The 14328-nt window shown below is 40.6% G+C and overlaps 1 protein-coding gene and 1 long non-coding RNA gene across 18 annotated transcripts in view; one reads left to right on the forward strand and one right to left on the reverse strand.

Moving 5' to 3' along the window:
* The window catches only part of PTPRF (protein tyrosine phosphatase receptor type F), a 613096-nt gene that overhangs the window by 404355 nt on the left and 194413 nt on the right, over window positions 1-14328 (reverse strand). For 2 of the 17 annotated variants that reach the window (XM_077334074.1, XM_077334072.1), the window contains exon 3: window positions 6177-6267. The exons of 14 other annotated variants lie outside the window; for them this stretch is intronic. The gene's annotated coding sequence lies outside the window, so the exon portion shown is untranslated. Of the gene's footprint in view, window positions 1-6176; window positions 6268-12388; window positions 12555-14328 lie in introns of all 17 variants that reach the window. One more of the 17 variants, XM_077334073.1, reaches the window with a different exon arrangement.
* Window positions 2786-13550, forward strand: LOC143835812 (uncharacterized). The gene is made up of 2 exons (XR_013230353.1): window positions 2786-7581; window positions 13197-13550. It is a non-coding gene; the product is annotated as an uncharacterized LOC143835812 (long non-coding RNA).

Below are 14328 nucleotides of genomic sequence, written 5' to 3' on the forward strand. Positions count from 1 at the left end.
CTCCCCAGCCTTGTCCACAACCAGGCAAGAAAGTCATTGTGCAGTCAGTATGCAGGTCTGCAACCCATATATTTACATGTCTGAGGATCTAATTACCAACTACCAGAAGCCCTCTTCCCTCCCCACCTAGGGATAGTTCATTGGTGCAAAAAGATACACATTCACCAGCTGTAGAAGGGTCTCTTCTGAGGGAATATTCCCCCTTTCATCAGCACAGAGTTCTGTTTCTCCTTGACCTTCGTGCTCCCTGAAAGTGGTGGGACTGCCATTCTTGAAGTGGGACAAATTTAACAAGTTCCTGAGAGTCTTATTTGTGTGCCTAACTGGTTTCTCTAAGTCAGCCACCTTGGCTTTGAGAGTGTGAAGTCATTTTCTGAGGAACAGGAGCACCTTGCAACAAGCCCACCACCATGGCTTCTTTCCAGATAGCAGATAGTCATACATGTTGTACTCAATACAATACACAGGATAGTTCCAACCCCCTGCTGGCATTCTACCTTCATAAATGCTTATTTAAAAAAACATCTTTATATATTTCATATTTATGTAGATATCATTATCTACATAAAAGTATACTTATCCTTTTAGGGATGTGTAGAGACTTGTGACCTAGTTTCCTCATCCTGCTGTTGAACTCGCACATCTGCTAAACTTGCTTGTTTATTCCCTTGTTCCAGACATTTCAACACTGGAGCTGGGCTTGCTACCTCGCAGAACTGTAGCCTGTTCACAGGAGCCCTAAAGAAATAGCTCTTAGGTCAAACCTCTTGTCTACTGAAGTCAATCACACTGACTAGGAGCTAGCAGGACATCTCTCAAAATTCTTAGCAGACGTATCTATACTACACTTGTCTGCTGGGCAATAACACCTTTAGATACACTTTTCTACTCATCCTAAGGAACTCCCCCAACTAGCTATGCTCTGCTTGATAGCTTAGGACAAAGGCAGCAATTGCTGGGCTTTTTTTTTTTTTTTTTTTTTTTGAGATTACCAAAATGCATGAGAGGCTATTTGGAGAAGATATTGGGGGAAATAAAAAGTATCTGTGATGTGAGGTCTTCCTCAAAGACTGTACTTGTTCCTGCAGAGACTGTCTTTCTAAAGGTGTTATTGCCCAGCAGGCAAGACTTTTTACTGGCACAAGGCTTTGAGAGGTGTCGTGTTAAACAGCCACAGTTCTATTGGGTTAGAAAGTATGCATCCCTTAGGTACCAGAGCCTCCCTATCATCAAAACTGAACACTGAATACCAACAGAAGCTAGGAACCCTCTCTAATTCAAAACCCACTTCAGAATCTTTGAAATGGAGTGATAAGGAAACCAAGGTCTGCATATCACTCCCTTAATTGAAATGCACACCATATTTAGAAGAACAAGCTGAGCAGTTCAACTCTCATCAGGGACTACAGACTAAGTAGCACAAAACCACACCTCTAGCAGAGAGAAGCAGCTTGGCAATGAGACAATCTGTTAAAATGTCAAAAAACCACCTCTCTCACCTTCATCCTGGCATGATATATGATCCGTTCATATATAAGCAATGAATGATGCCTTTTAATACTATTTTATTGGATTAAATTCCCATTTTTCTGCCTCGGCACTATACCTTTTCTTCTTCCTGATTTGGATGCACTCACAAAACATTGCAGTGCTGGAGACAACAGCAGCATATTACTAGGCAGGGAGAGATAAAAGGACTGTTTACATTCTTAGCCAGGAATTAAATGTGAAAGGACAAATTCTTTGCTAGACTATCAATATAGCTGATGAGGAGTCTGCCTTTCATATCATGTGAAAGAACTAAATAATTCAATTCTAATAATGATATTTAGGTTATGTATACTATGGCTCAGTTAAAACATCACTTCATTAAGAACGGTTTGGGGTGATTTCAAGCTGACACTGAATCAGCTGAAAAACCAGACTCAGAAAACAAATGTGGGCAATCCACAAGGACTTGTTGGCGGGGGGAGCGGGTCTCATTTCCCCTCCCCTGCTATTTCCTCTTTTTTCTTCCCTGAAAGAACCCAACATGTCCTTGCATGTTAATGTAATGGAATTTAATATCAAATGAGTAGCTGTGTCGGTCTGAAGTAGCACAATAAAATCAGAGTCCAGTAGCACCTTTAAGACCAACAAAGATTTATTCAAGGCATGATCAAGAGTGCTTGTACTCAAAAGCTCACACCTTGAATAAATCTTTGTTGATCTTAAAGGTGCTACTGGGCTCTGATTTTATTATGGAATTTAATTGTTAGACACCTTGAGCAGGACTCTGGAAAGGAGACATAAAACTGTTCCAAACTAAATAAATAAATACTGTTTCATCTTTTCCTGCTTCTTTCGCTCCTTCTCCCCATCTGCCAACCTACTTTTATCTGCCACCCTGTATTCCCTCCCACTGGCAGCCTCTACCCAATAAAACCATGGCCCAGTTGTCTGGTGCCAGCAGTTACAGGTTTTAACCCACAGCATTTGTTTGCTGTAAGATTTCATAATCGTGGCCATTGGTCTAATTCCAGATGCCAGCACTGTACAAAGGGATGAAAGCGTACGGCAGACAGAAAATGTTAATTTAGACTCTCAAACCATGGTTTGGATTCTGAACTAATTGTTTGTTCAAGCCGTCATCTTGCATAATGTTTGTACTGAGGTAATTTAAAGTCTAAGTGATTTCAAGTATTCCATTCAAAAATAAGAAACACTTCAAGAGACCCTATCAACCAATTGTATTAACAAATTCAGAACATTAAAAATCTCCTGGGTATTTATATATTTATTTTTATTTACATTATTTATATTCAGTCTTTCTCACTGAGATTCAGAAAGGGTTGTACAAGGGTTACACAGTACAAGTAAATGCAATCAACATGATGTGATGGCCAATAAGAAATGTAATAGGACCAGGATTACATAAGTTTGAAACCCAGCTGGAATCTGATGCAGATAATTTTTGAAATGGTCAGACTCAAAGAGAATAATTTGTTCCACATCATTCATGGAATGACATGAATTAACAGAAACTGGAATCTCCCACGTATGAACTAACACATTATCCACTGTAACCTGTTTTTGGAAAGTGATTAACATAGTTTTAAACTTTTATTAAACTGGCCTTTATTCTCAGAGTCCTGGTTCACCAGCTGCTAACGTGAAGAAGGATTTCTGGTATGTGATTTTATTTTTTTATTTTCTTACTGACTCTATTCATCAGATCCTAATAAAAAGGAAACCACAACTTTTGTTTTTAGAATTTATCTGCAGCCCAACATGGCTATTTACACTCTTTGCCAATAGGATCATAAGAAAACCAAAAGCATCTAAGGTAGACAGCACTTTAAAAGTAAGCCTCAAAGTCTTGAAGTATTAGAGAACCAGGAGGTGAACAGTTAAACGTTCACATAGCTAGACACCTTGAGTGACAAGCTGTTCCAAGCATATGACTGGTCAGCAAAAGCTGAGATAGAAGTCCTAAGAAAGTGGTGTGCTGAGGGAATTGGGATTCTGACTTGAGCTGACAGAAAACTCTGAGGAGATTTTAGTCAGAAAACAGTTTTGACTAAAAAGTCTGAGTTCAGCCTATGCAGAAAGCAATTCAACAGATACAGGAGAACTGGGAATAATATTTGGCAAAGTGATTGGGGGTAGCGGATTGAGACTCCCAGTTAAGCCAAAGCAAAGGGGATATGTCTTCTAGGGAGAGAAAAAGAATCCCTGTACAATTAAACAGAGAAATTAGCTCTGGGGATTTCCCTTGTGTGTTGAGAAAGGGCACTGCTTTGGACACCTCATGGAAACTGGTGTTTCAAAAGAAGGGTGATTGGGTACTGTCAGATGGTACCAACCTTCAGAAAACCAGGAAATTCAAAGAATACTGTAGTGTTTGGTAAAACATAGATACAACACTCTCACTATTAAGAAAGAAGAAAACAAGCTTCTATAACTTTCTATAACTATCACTTTCAATGGTCTGCATTTACTAACTAAAGACTGTACAATATAGATTTTTTACTCCAAAGTTTATAACTCCTTATTCCATCTGACCTTCCCCTGTTAACAACATCCCAAGTGCCATTCTGAAGGGGTCTTCTGTAAAGAGGGCTACTACCCCTTTCTTTGATGTTCCACAGCTGAGTTGAAAGCCAAATTAATTTTTAGATCAGTGATTCCCAAAGTGGGTGCTACCGCCCCCTAGTGGGAGCTGCAGCGATCCAGGGGGGTGGTGATGGGCCACAGGTGCATTTGGGGGTGATGAATAACTGTAAGGGGGCGGTGAAAGCATAAAAGAAAGAAGATTTAAAAAAATTATTTTCCAGGGGGCGCTGAGTAATATTTTTTTCTGGAAAGGGGGCAGTAGGCCAGATAAGTTTGGGAACCACTGTTTTATTTTTTTTACAAGTTTTTTTAATTTTCATAAAGATAGAAATATAGGATGCAGTATGAGTTATTAATACAAAGAACAGTAAAATATAATCATTGTTTGAAAATGTACGACCCCACATTAACTACACAATGATATAAACGTTTGCCCAAAGCTTATAAACTTGTTCACGTTTGAGTCTAAGAGCCATCCACATTTCCACTACATTTAAGAAAAGAGGCCTATTTAGATATACAAAAGAGAAGTTGTTAATAATCAACTTACTTAAGAGACCGTAGACCTCACGTTAACTGCTTGACACAATCTAAGAGCTGTCCTGACAGATATTTCTAGGTTTAAGTTAGATGCTTAACATTAAACTTTTCTTGTAGAACAGTATGAGTTTTGGCCCTGTATCAATACCCTAATGAAGAGAAAAGAAAGTAGGGCTTTGCCTTAAAGATGTACAAAAAAAAAATTACAAGAGGATTTCATAGCTTCTCCTTATCCTTAATACAGATACATCTACAAAACAATTTATACTTGACCCGTTCTAAGAGCCATCCTGACAGGTATATTTTCAGATTTAAGTTGAGAGCTTAACATTAAACATTTTCTACAGATCAGTGTGAGCTTTGGCCCTATAGCAATACACTAATAAAGAAAGAATAAGGGGGGAACCCCATTTTATATTTCCGGCACTAACGATTATATTACCTATATGCCTACAGAAGAAAAGAAACAAGAGAGAAAGAACCACTGCTTCCCTTTTTTCATAAAAATAGAAATATAGAATACAGAATACAGTATGTTATTAATACAGAGAATAGTAAAGTTTCCAGGTTTAGATTAAATGCTTAACATTAAACATAGAACAATATGAGCTTTTGGTCTTCTTAAGGGGGTCTCATATCAAGGCTTGCTACATCTTGTCGTTCCCGTAGACTTATATTCTGTCCCATTGGCCTTTGGCGTAGAAAGTGCAGTTGTACTCTTTCCCGCAGAATATGCATCGATAAATCATGAGGCCGTTGCACCTCCTGGACTCCAGTATCAATACAATTTTTTCCCCGAAGAGCTCCTTTAAATCGGTTACTTTCACTGCAGATCCATATATCTTTTGATGGATTTTTGTACACTGTTGCTTTGAAATGGCTATATGTCTTTTTAAAAAGGGTGTCCTTATCTGGGCTGCAGAATTCCGACATCCCCTTTTCCATCTCCAGAATTTCAGATTTCTCTTCTACTGTTGGTTTTCCACCTTGTTTAAAGCTGTCATTAGCCACTGTTATTGATCCATCATTCCTGTTGGAGACTTCTTCCTTGCTATCTTGGATCTCCTTGAAAATATTTTTGAGCAATCCTTCTGTAAATACTTTCAAATCTTGGGTTTGTTTCTCTATTAGATGAGCCAATCTTTTTAACATAGACATGTTTTTGACTTGAAAATCAACAGCCAGCCTCAAACAATTTTACAAGTGGCCAGTAGAGGTCCTCTGTTTTATCCTCTGACGTTCCTGGCACAGGCATGTGACGTATTGAAGTCAGTAAGACAGATATTCTCGTGCTGGAACAGAGTTCTCGTGAGATCTTCCCATTCACAGCTCTTATCTCTTATCTCCGAAAACCAAAACAATTGCAGTAAGAGCTTTTGCCAAGTAATTTGAGTTGATTTGAGTCCTTCTTCTGCTTAGTTAGGAGAATTAGCCTGCCTCATATCGAGGTGGCTTCGGGCAGAGCAGACTAAAAGGAGGGGGTAAACAAAGGGCTTTGATGCAGGAAGAGAGATGGAGAAAAAAAAACGAGAGATACTTGCAGTAAATGATGTTTTGGAATTCAGCCGATGTCCTCCCCTCAGTTCACAGTGTTCATTTGCAGTAAATCGTCGTGTAGGGTTGAAGCAGATGCTTTAAGATTAAAGAGAGAAAAGAAAGTCCGAGATAGAATATGGCAGTCGTCCTCTGGACCTGAAACGCTGACAGCCTATAATCCAGGGAGATATACTCCCTAAAGTATTGGAGACGGCCCCAAGAACTTCCTGGGTATAAAGATGAGGTGGGGTTTGCGTACCCCTCCTCTTTTCTGCCAATTGCTTCCGCAATTGACCCGTCAGGCTTCAGAGATAGCAGAGCAGATGCCCTGCAACCCTCTCAGAACGACATCTTGGCCACACACACTCCGGGAACCACTGTTTTAGATGCAGGATGGGACAGCCAGCTACTTGGAAGGTTCAGTCAGTGAGGGAACGGAACTTTATTTTTGAGGAACATCTGCCTGTGAAGTGTGGAGTGTCACAACTTCCTATCAAAAATCAATTTTTTAAATCAGCAAACGCTGAAAAGAATGACCAGCAGATAAATTATGACAGAATTGTGATAATTGAAATATTTTTAATTTTTTTTACTCAACAACTATGAACACTCACTCCCAGTGAATAAAGCTATTAGTGAAAATATGCAGAATAACCAATTGGACAGTTTTGGTAAATCAGCTTAGGAAATAGTCCATAATTACATACCAATTCAGAGCCTCTTGTGGAGCAAAGTGGTAAGGCAGCGACATGCTGTCTGAAGCTGTCTGCCCATGAGGTTGGGAGTTCGATCCCAGCAGCCGGCTCAAGGTTGACTCAGCCTTCCATCCTTCTGAGGTTGGTAAAATGAGTACCCAGCTTGCTGGGGAGTAAACGGTAATGACTGGGGAAGGCACTGGCAAACCACCCCGTATTGAGTCTGCCATGAAAACGCCAGAGGACGTCACCCCAAGGGTCAGATACATTTACCTTTACATACCAATTCTTATTACCTCCTTATATACAGCAGACCAGCAGATAAAAAGCAGCTAGATAGCAATTACCAGCACCTACTGCTTCTCCCTGAAAAACTGAGTGCAAGCTTCACTGAGTCAAAGAGCTTTTGTGCAGTTTTCTAGCCAGCATAAATAGCAGTGTTCCAGGTTATTCAGGTACTCGAATACTACTCAGTATTCAGATCTGCTTGTCTCTCCCCCCCCCCCCCTTGCAAAAGTTCAATTTTTTTCCCTCAGGTCCATTTTTATTTAATAGGAAATCTTTCCAGAGGGCTGGAATAGCCTTTTTACTCAAGCAAGTGGCACCAAATTCACAGGGAGCCTATTCCTGCCTGACTACTGAAGAAAGGCACCCATGTTTCAAGTGGATTGGGTCCTCAATCCTACCCTGCCTCCCTCAGCCATGCAATGTCCTGGTCAGTGTCCATCTTGATCGTGTCTAATCATTGTGTTATTTGTCAGCCTGGTTTCCTTTTTCCACTAACCAATCCCAGCATAATTGCTTTCTCCGTTAAGTTGGATTGCAAAATATGACCAAGGTAAGTGAGCCAGATGAACTAAATCATATCCCCGACGAATACACAGTGGAGGTGACAAATAGATTTAAGGAATTAGATCTGATAGACAGAGTGCCTGAAGAACTATGGATGGAGGTTCGCAACATTGTACAAGAGGTAGCAACTAAAACCATCCCAAAGAAAAAGAAATGCAAGAAATCAAAATGGCTGTCTGAGGAAGCTTTACAAATAGCTAAGGAGAGAAGGGAAGTGAAAGGCAAGGGAGAAAGAGAAAGATACACCCAACTGAATGCAGAATTCCAGAGAAAAGCTAGAAGAGATAAGAATGCCTTCTTAAATGAACAGTGCAAACAAATAGAAGAAAACAATAGAATCGGGAGGACCAGAGATCTTTTCAAGAAAATTGGAGATATGAAGAGAACGTTTCATGCAAAGATGGGTATGATAAGGGACCAAAATGGTAGGGACCTCACAGAAGCAGAAGAGATTAAACAAAGGTGGCAAAATTATACAGAAGAACTATACAAGAGCGAGCTTAACATCCCTGATGACCACAATGGGGTAGTTACTGACCTGGAGCCAGACATCCTGGAATGTGAAGTCAAATGGGCCTTAGGAAGTCTGAGTAACAATAAAGCTAGTGGTGGTGACAGCATTCCAGTTGAACTATTCAAAATCTTAAAGGATGATGCAGTAAAAGTGCTACACTCAATATGCCAGCAAATTTGGAAAACTCAACAATGGCCACAGGATTGGAAAAGGTCAGTTTACATTCCAATTCCAAAGAAGGGCAATGCCAAAGAATGTTCAAACTACCGCACCATTGCACTAATTTCTCATGCTAGCAAAGTTATGCTCAAAATCCTACAAGCTAGGCTCCAGCAATATGTGGACCGAGAACTTCCAGAAGTACAGGCAGGATTTCGAAGAGGCAGAGGAACTAGAGATCAAATTGCCAACATACGCTGGATCATGGAGAAAGCTAGGGAGTACCAGAAGAACGTCTACTTCTGCTTCATTGACTATGCTAAAGCCTTTGATTGTGTGGAACACAACAAATTGTGGCAAGTTCTTAAAGAGATGGGAATACCAGAGCATCTTATTTGTCTCTTGAGAAATTTATATGCAGGTCAAGAAGCAACAGTGAGAACTGAACATGGAATCACTGACTGGTTCAAAATTGAGAAAGGAGTTCGGCAAGGCTGTATACTGTCGCCTTGCCTATTTAACTTGTATGCAGAGCACATCATGAGAAATGCGGGATTAGAGGAGTCACAAATTGGGATCAAGATTGCAGGGAGAAATATCAACAACCTCAGATATGCAGATGATACCACTCTAATGGCAGAAAGTGAAGAGGAACTAAAGAGCCTGTTGATGCGGGTGAAGGAGGAGAGTGCAAAAGTTGGCTTGAAACTCAACATCAAGAAAACAAAGATCATGGCATCCGGCCCTCTCAATTCCTGGCAAATAGATGGGGAAGAAATGGAGATAGTGACAGATTTTATTTTCCTGGGCTCCAAGATCACTGCAGATGGGGACTGCAGCAAAGAAATTAAAAGACGCTTGCTCCTGGGGAGGAAAGCTATGGCAAATCTAGACAGCATCCTAAAAAGCAGAGACATCACCCTGCCAACAAAAGTGCGTTTAGTCAAGGCTATGGTCTTCCCAGTTGCAATGTATGGCTGCGAAAGTTGGACCATAAGGAAGGCCGAGCGTCAAAGAATTGAGGCTTTTGAACTCTGGTGCTGGAGAAGACTCTTGCGAGTCCCTTGGACTGCAAGGCGAACAAACCGGTCAGTCCTAGAGGAGATCAGCCCTGACTGCTCTTTAGAAGGCCAGATCCTGAAGATGAAACTCAAATATTTTGGCCACCTCATGAGAAGGAAGGACTCCCTGGAGAAGAGCCTAATGCTGGGAGCGATCGAGGGCAAAAGAAGAAGGGGACGACAGAGAATGAGGTGGCTGGATGGAGTCACTGAAGCAGTAGGTGCAAACTTAAATGGACTCCAGGGAATGGTAGAGGACAGGAAGGCCTGGAGGATCATTGTCCATGGGGTCGCGATTGGTCGGACACGACTTCGCACATAACAAAGTGAGCCAGAGTTTCGTGATTTTGCCTACCAATAATGTATCAGACATTATGCACTGTAGCATTTCCTTGTTTGAGACTTTTGCTGTCCATGGAACCCGCAGAAGCCTTCTTCAACACCAGAGTTCAAGTGAATCGATTCTTCTCTTATCCAGTTTTTTCATTGTCCAAGTGGCTACTGAAAATATGATAGATTTAACTAATCTATATTTGGTAGTCAGGCTTATGTCCTTGCTTTTCCATGTTTGGTTCAAGTTCATCATTGCTAAGCAACTCACGACAAGTCAACGTTTTATTTCCATACTGCAATCGCCACTCACAACAATTTGTGATCCAAGAATATTACATTCTTGAACGCATTTGATCTCTTCACCATCAACTGTTATTGTGACATGTCTGTTTTTTTCAGTGGTCATTATTTTTGCCTTTTAGAGTTTGAGAAAATATAACCATCCATTTAATACTAGAAAATAGAAAGTAGGAACAACAAAAACCTGAACTGTAGAACATCAGTCCTTTAAATTCCTCATAGCCTAGAGTAGGGGTCCCCAACCTTTTCAAGTCTGCAGGCACATTTTGGAATTTGACACAGCATGATGTACACAACCTTAAAATGACCCCCTGAGAAGTCCAAATATAGGGGATAAGAGGGGCAGATGGTAAAAATGCACTAGGAAAGAAGAGCCAGAGAGATAATCAAACTAACACTTTATTGCAGCTCTCACTGAAATGTTATTTTAATCTTTACAATGAATCAGATATCAATGGGGCAATCAGAAGCCCTAGTGAGCAGGAGCCCACCAGGACCCATACACTTTCTGAAAACATTTGGTAGATGCCATGGCCTAGAGACAAACAAGCAGGAAGTCTGGTAAAACTCTGGAAAGATCACCTATGGCTCCTAAATGACAAACAGCAAGAAAAAAACCCCGTGAGAAATAGAGTAGTCCAGTGGTTAGTTACCTAAGGTTTTTAAATATCAGTACAAGGTCTGCATTTACATTATTAATACAAATATTATTTTAAGTCTACTATTCTATCAATAGGATACTCTTCAGTTTAGAAGATAACTGAAAAAGGCCAGTTTGAAATGGGGAGTTACCAGAAAACCTGGACTTGTTTGTCTGGTTTGCAATGTATTAGCTTGCTGGCCACTTTGCCACTTGTTAACGATGCATAAGACTTGGATATGTTTTTCTGATTGTTATGCTGTCTCTTTACAATGTAGCGCTGCATTGAAAGAATGTCATTTTCTTATATTTAATTGTTTTGTATTTAATACTGTAAACTGGATCCTTATACTAACATTTTAAAAACCTTAGGTTTACTATATTTCTCACAGGGTTTTTTCTTGTTGTTTTGCATATGTCCAACTCTATGACCTCTTTTTGTTGATTTCTTAAATAACAAAGGCACCATCTCCATCTTTCCATGCTTCTTCTTCTTCATCATCATTATATTTAGGTTTAAATATATGTTAGAAGTTTAGTTCTCTGTAAGACTTACCACAAGCATCCCCAAATTTAACATGTGGCATGCTGAAAGACTGGCAACGACAAAAACCATAATCTGGCAGCAGGACTAGAGTGAGGATATTACAAAATACATAACTGTTTTTCCAGAAAAAATATACCTACACCAGTGCATATTCATGCAATCAAAATGAACTGTCCTTTAATACTCAACTTTCTTCCAATTCCTCCCTCACTTTGTCTTTAAGTCTTGGTGATGAGGAGAAACTGCAGACTGCAAGACTGGAAGGTATCTTTTAAACAAACTACTCAAACTCCATCTATCAGAAATTACAAGCATGTTTTTCTTGCATCTGGTTTATGCCTCACAACATTTATGCATTTTTCTCACCAGAGGAACTATCCTTCGCTAACAGACAGATTCAAGTTAAATCGGGATTCTTTAAGAAGATACTCCACAATGAGTTATGTACCTCACAAAAGGATGTGGCCTTTTATAATGAAGATTTTTGCTGACAGCAAATGGAAAGACCTTTGAAAAAATGTGTCTTCCATCTGCTATCTACAAGAATGTCATTGCTTAGCTATTGAAGTTATTCACCCTTTTTCCAGACTACAGTCTTTAAGTGACCTTGTGTTATACCTAAAGGGGATATAGAATGTGCAGCCTCTTGGGAAGGCTTTCAGTAAATTTTTCACTGAATCTGCTGAAGGAATAAAGTTACTGCTAGTTGATTTTTCAATCCATTCAGGCATTAATGTGCTGAAATGTATACTCAGAGTCATTATGATCCGATTCAGCACACACACACACACGCACATTTTTACAGCACTTAGAAGGAAAGCTATATTAATTCTGTTAGTTGCCAAAACTTACATTCCTGAAGGCAAAAAGCTTTATGGGGGGGGGGGGAGGGCACAAAATAAATTTAATGGTGTGAATGGAACAAAGCAAATCTCATAGTTTTCACTTGTTTTTCAAGGCAAAGCAAAAATTTAGGGAGCTCTCAGCACACTACAACTACATCCCTTCCTGCAGCAAAATGTAACAACAAAAGGCTGCCATGGATGTCCATCAGAGTTGCACCTGGTTTGCAATATCCAAGCCTGTCGAAGTTGCTTTGCGGTTTTCAGTACACACCTTCAAAGATGGATGAACATGCTGAAGTTTTTGCCATTGATTTTCCTCGCAGGGATATCACTGCTGTCTGGATCTAGATACGTAGGGAGAGAAATGGGGCAGCCACCATGGAGGTCCAGGCAACAGCTGATCAAATCTTGGCATGAGAGGGGACAACAAGGAGAGTCTGTGGGTAAAAGCACAGCTTTATATGTAGGGAGAGCTCCAAACAAATAGGCTACCAGTGTGGGGATCTCAAAACAGGTGTTTACAATTACCACAGTCCCCAAACATAAACAAGTTGGCACCTGTTTTCACTGGGTAAAGTCTGAAAATTACTCTCTATAGCAGCGTCACACTGAGTATTCTACAATAAACAAGTCTTAAGGTTCCAGTAGTGTGAATCAGCATGGCCCAAACCAGTGCCTACAGAAAAGAAACAAGCTTCCAAGCCTTGCGCAACTAACAAAATATGTTTTTACCACTATATTCACTTCCTTCTTTAGTCAAAGGATAGGACCAAGCAGGACTCCTAAACTCTTTGAGTGAAAGTTGGGTTCCATCAAACACTATATGGGTATTTATTCACTTGTAGAGAAGCAGTTCCTGAGCTACTCCCAGTGGACACTAGCTTCAAGTTCAACATTTCTGTAAATGGAACTAATTAAGGCAGCATCATTTTGGGAACTGGGAACAGAGAGACGAGCTGTCATTTATAACAGGACAATGCATCATTTAGAAAAAGAGTGATGGGTGGGACTAAGAAAGAAACAGGCTTCATAAGCCAGATGTTGTATGAACAGGTACTATTTATGTTTATGTTTCGTAGCTGCAGGTAAATCAGCATACAACTATGACAGTGAAAAGCAGCATCAAAACACATTCTTATTCCTTCCGTGTGGATGAGAGGCAAGGCCTGTGCTAGCTCACATGATCTCTAGCAGAATGGCCTGAAGTAGCATGACGATTGGAAAGCTTCTCCTACTGATGAGCTCTTTATTAGAACTTTCCCATTTAAGTCTTTGTGGTTTTTAATGATGCACATTCACCAAAAGCTGGAGGATACATGTTTTATGATCAGAAGAATTAAAAGATGAAAATGCTACAACCACAAACATTTTCTTACTTTTTAATTGTCTTCTGTTAACTGCAACCAATAAAATTATTATGCCTCTAAATACAATCCATCAGCATAATCCATTCTTTTGTTTGAAGACTATAGCATTTCACAATCATAAAGGGGCATTTTCAGCAGTAAGGATTTCTCTGCCACAAACCAGTCTTGAAAATAACCACTTGCCTGAGGCAACTAAAAGTTGCCTCCAAGCAAGACAGGCCTATGTACATTTAGTTGCCCTGTAAGCAGCACACCCCTTTGCTTTTTCCTTACTGGAAAGGAGAGAGACCATTTCAGCACAACAGCAAACCCATGCATCGGTATTCTTAAATAATCAAAGTATGGGAAAAATTCTAGACAACATTTTATGTTCCCTTATTCCGGGATTTCTGAATCCACTTTAACAGCAGTGTTTTTCCCCTCATTCCAGGGAGGATTAATGAATTCAAATTTTGTTTCCTGCCATGTTGTCATTTCCATGTGTTCACCCCACTTGCCTCTTTTTCATGGCCATTTATTTGGGGAGGAGATAGGGCAGGCTCTGTCCGGGATAGAAACTCAGAGGACCCAATCAGGAGCCACAAAGTATCACTCGAGGGCCAAGCAGCCAATGGGAGCCTTCTGCCAGGCCCTGGGACAGCTGAGCCTGCCCCTGGGCCCGGCAGTAGGCCGCAAAGCCTGCCACCGCCGTCCCGAGCCTTCTGCCGGGCCCTGGGGCAGCCTCGCCTGCCCCTGGGCCTGGTAGAAGGCCACAAAGCCCGCCGCCGTCGTCCGGAGCCTTCTGCCGGGCCCTGGGGCAGCTGAGCTTGCTCCTGGGCCCAGCAGTAGGCTGCAAAGTCCCCTT

Source organism: Paroedura picta, chromosome 4 (assembly GCF_049243985.1).
Source record: "Paroedura picta isolate Pp20150507F chromosome 4, Ppicta_v3.0, whole genome shotgun sequence".
Taxonomy (NCBI): domain Eukaryota; kingdom Metazoa; phylum Chordata; class Lepidosauria; order Squamata; family Gekkonidae; genus Paroedura; species Paroedura picta.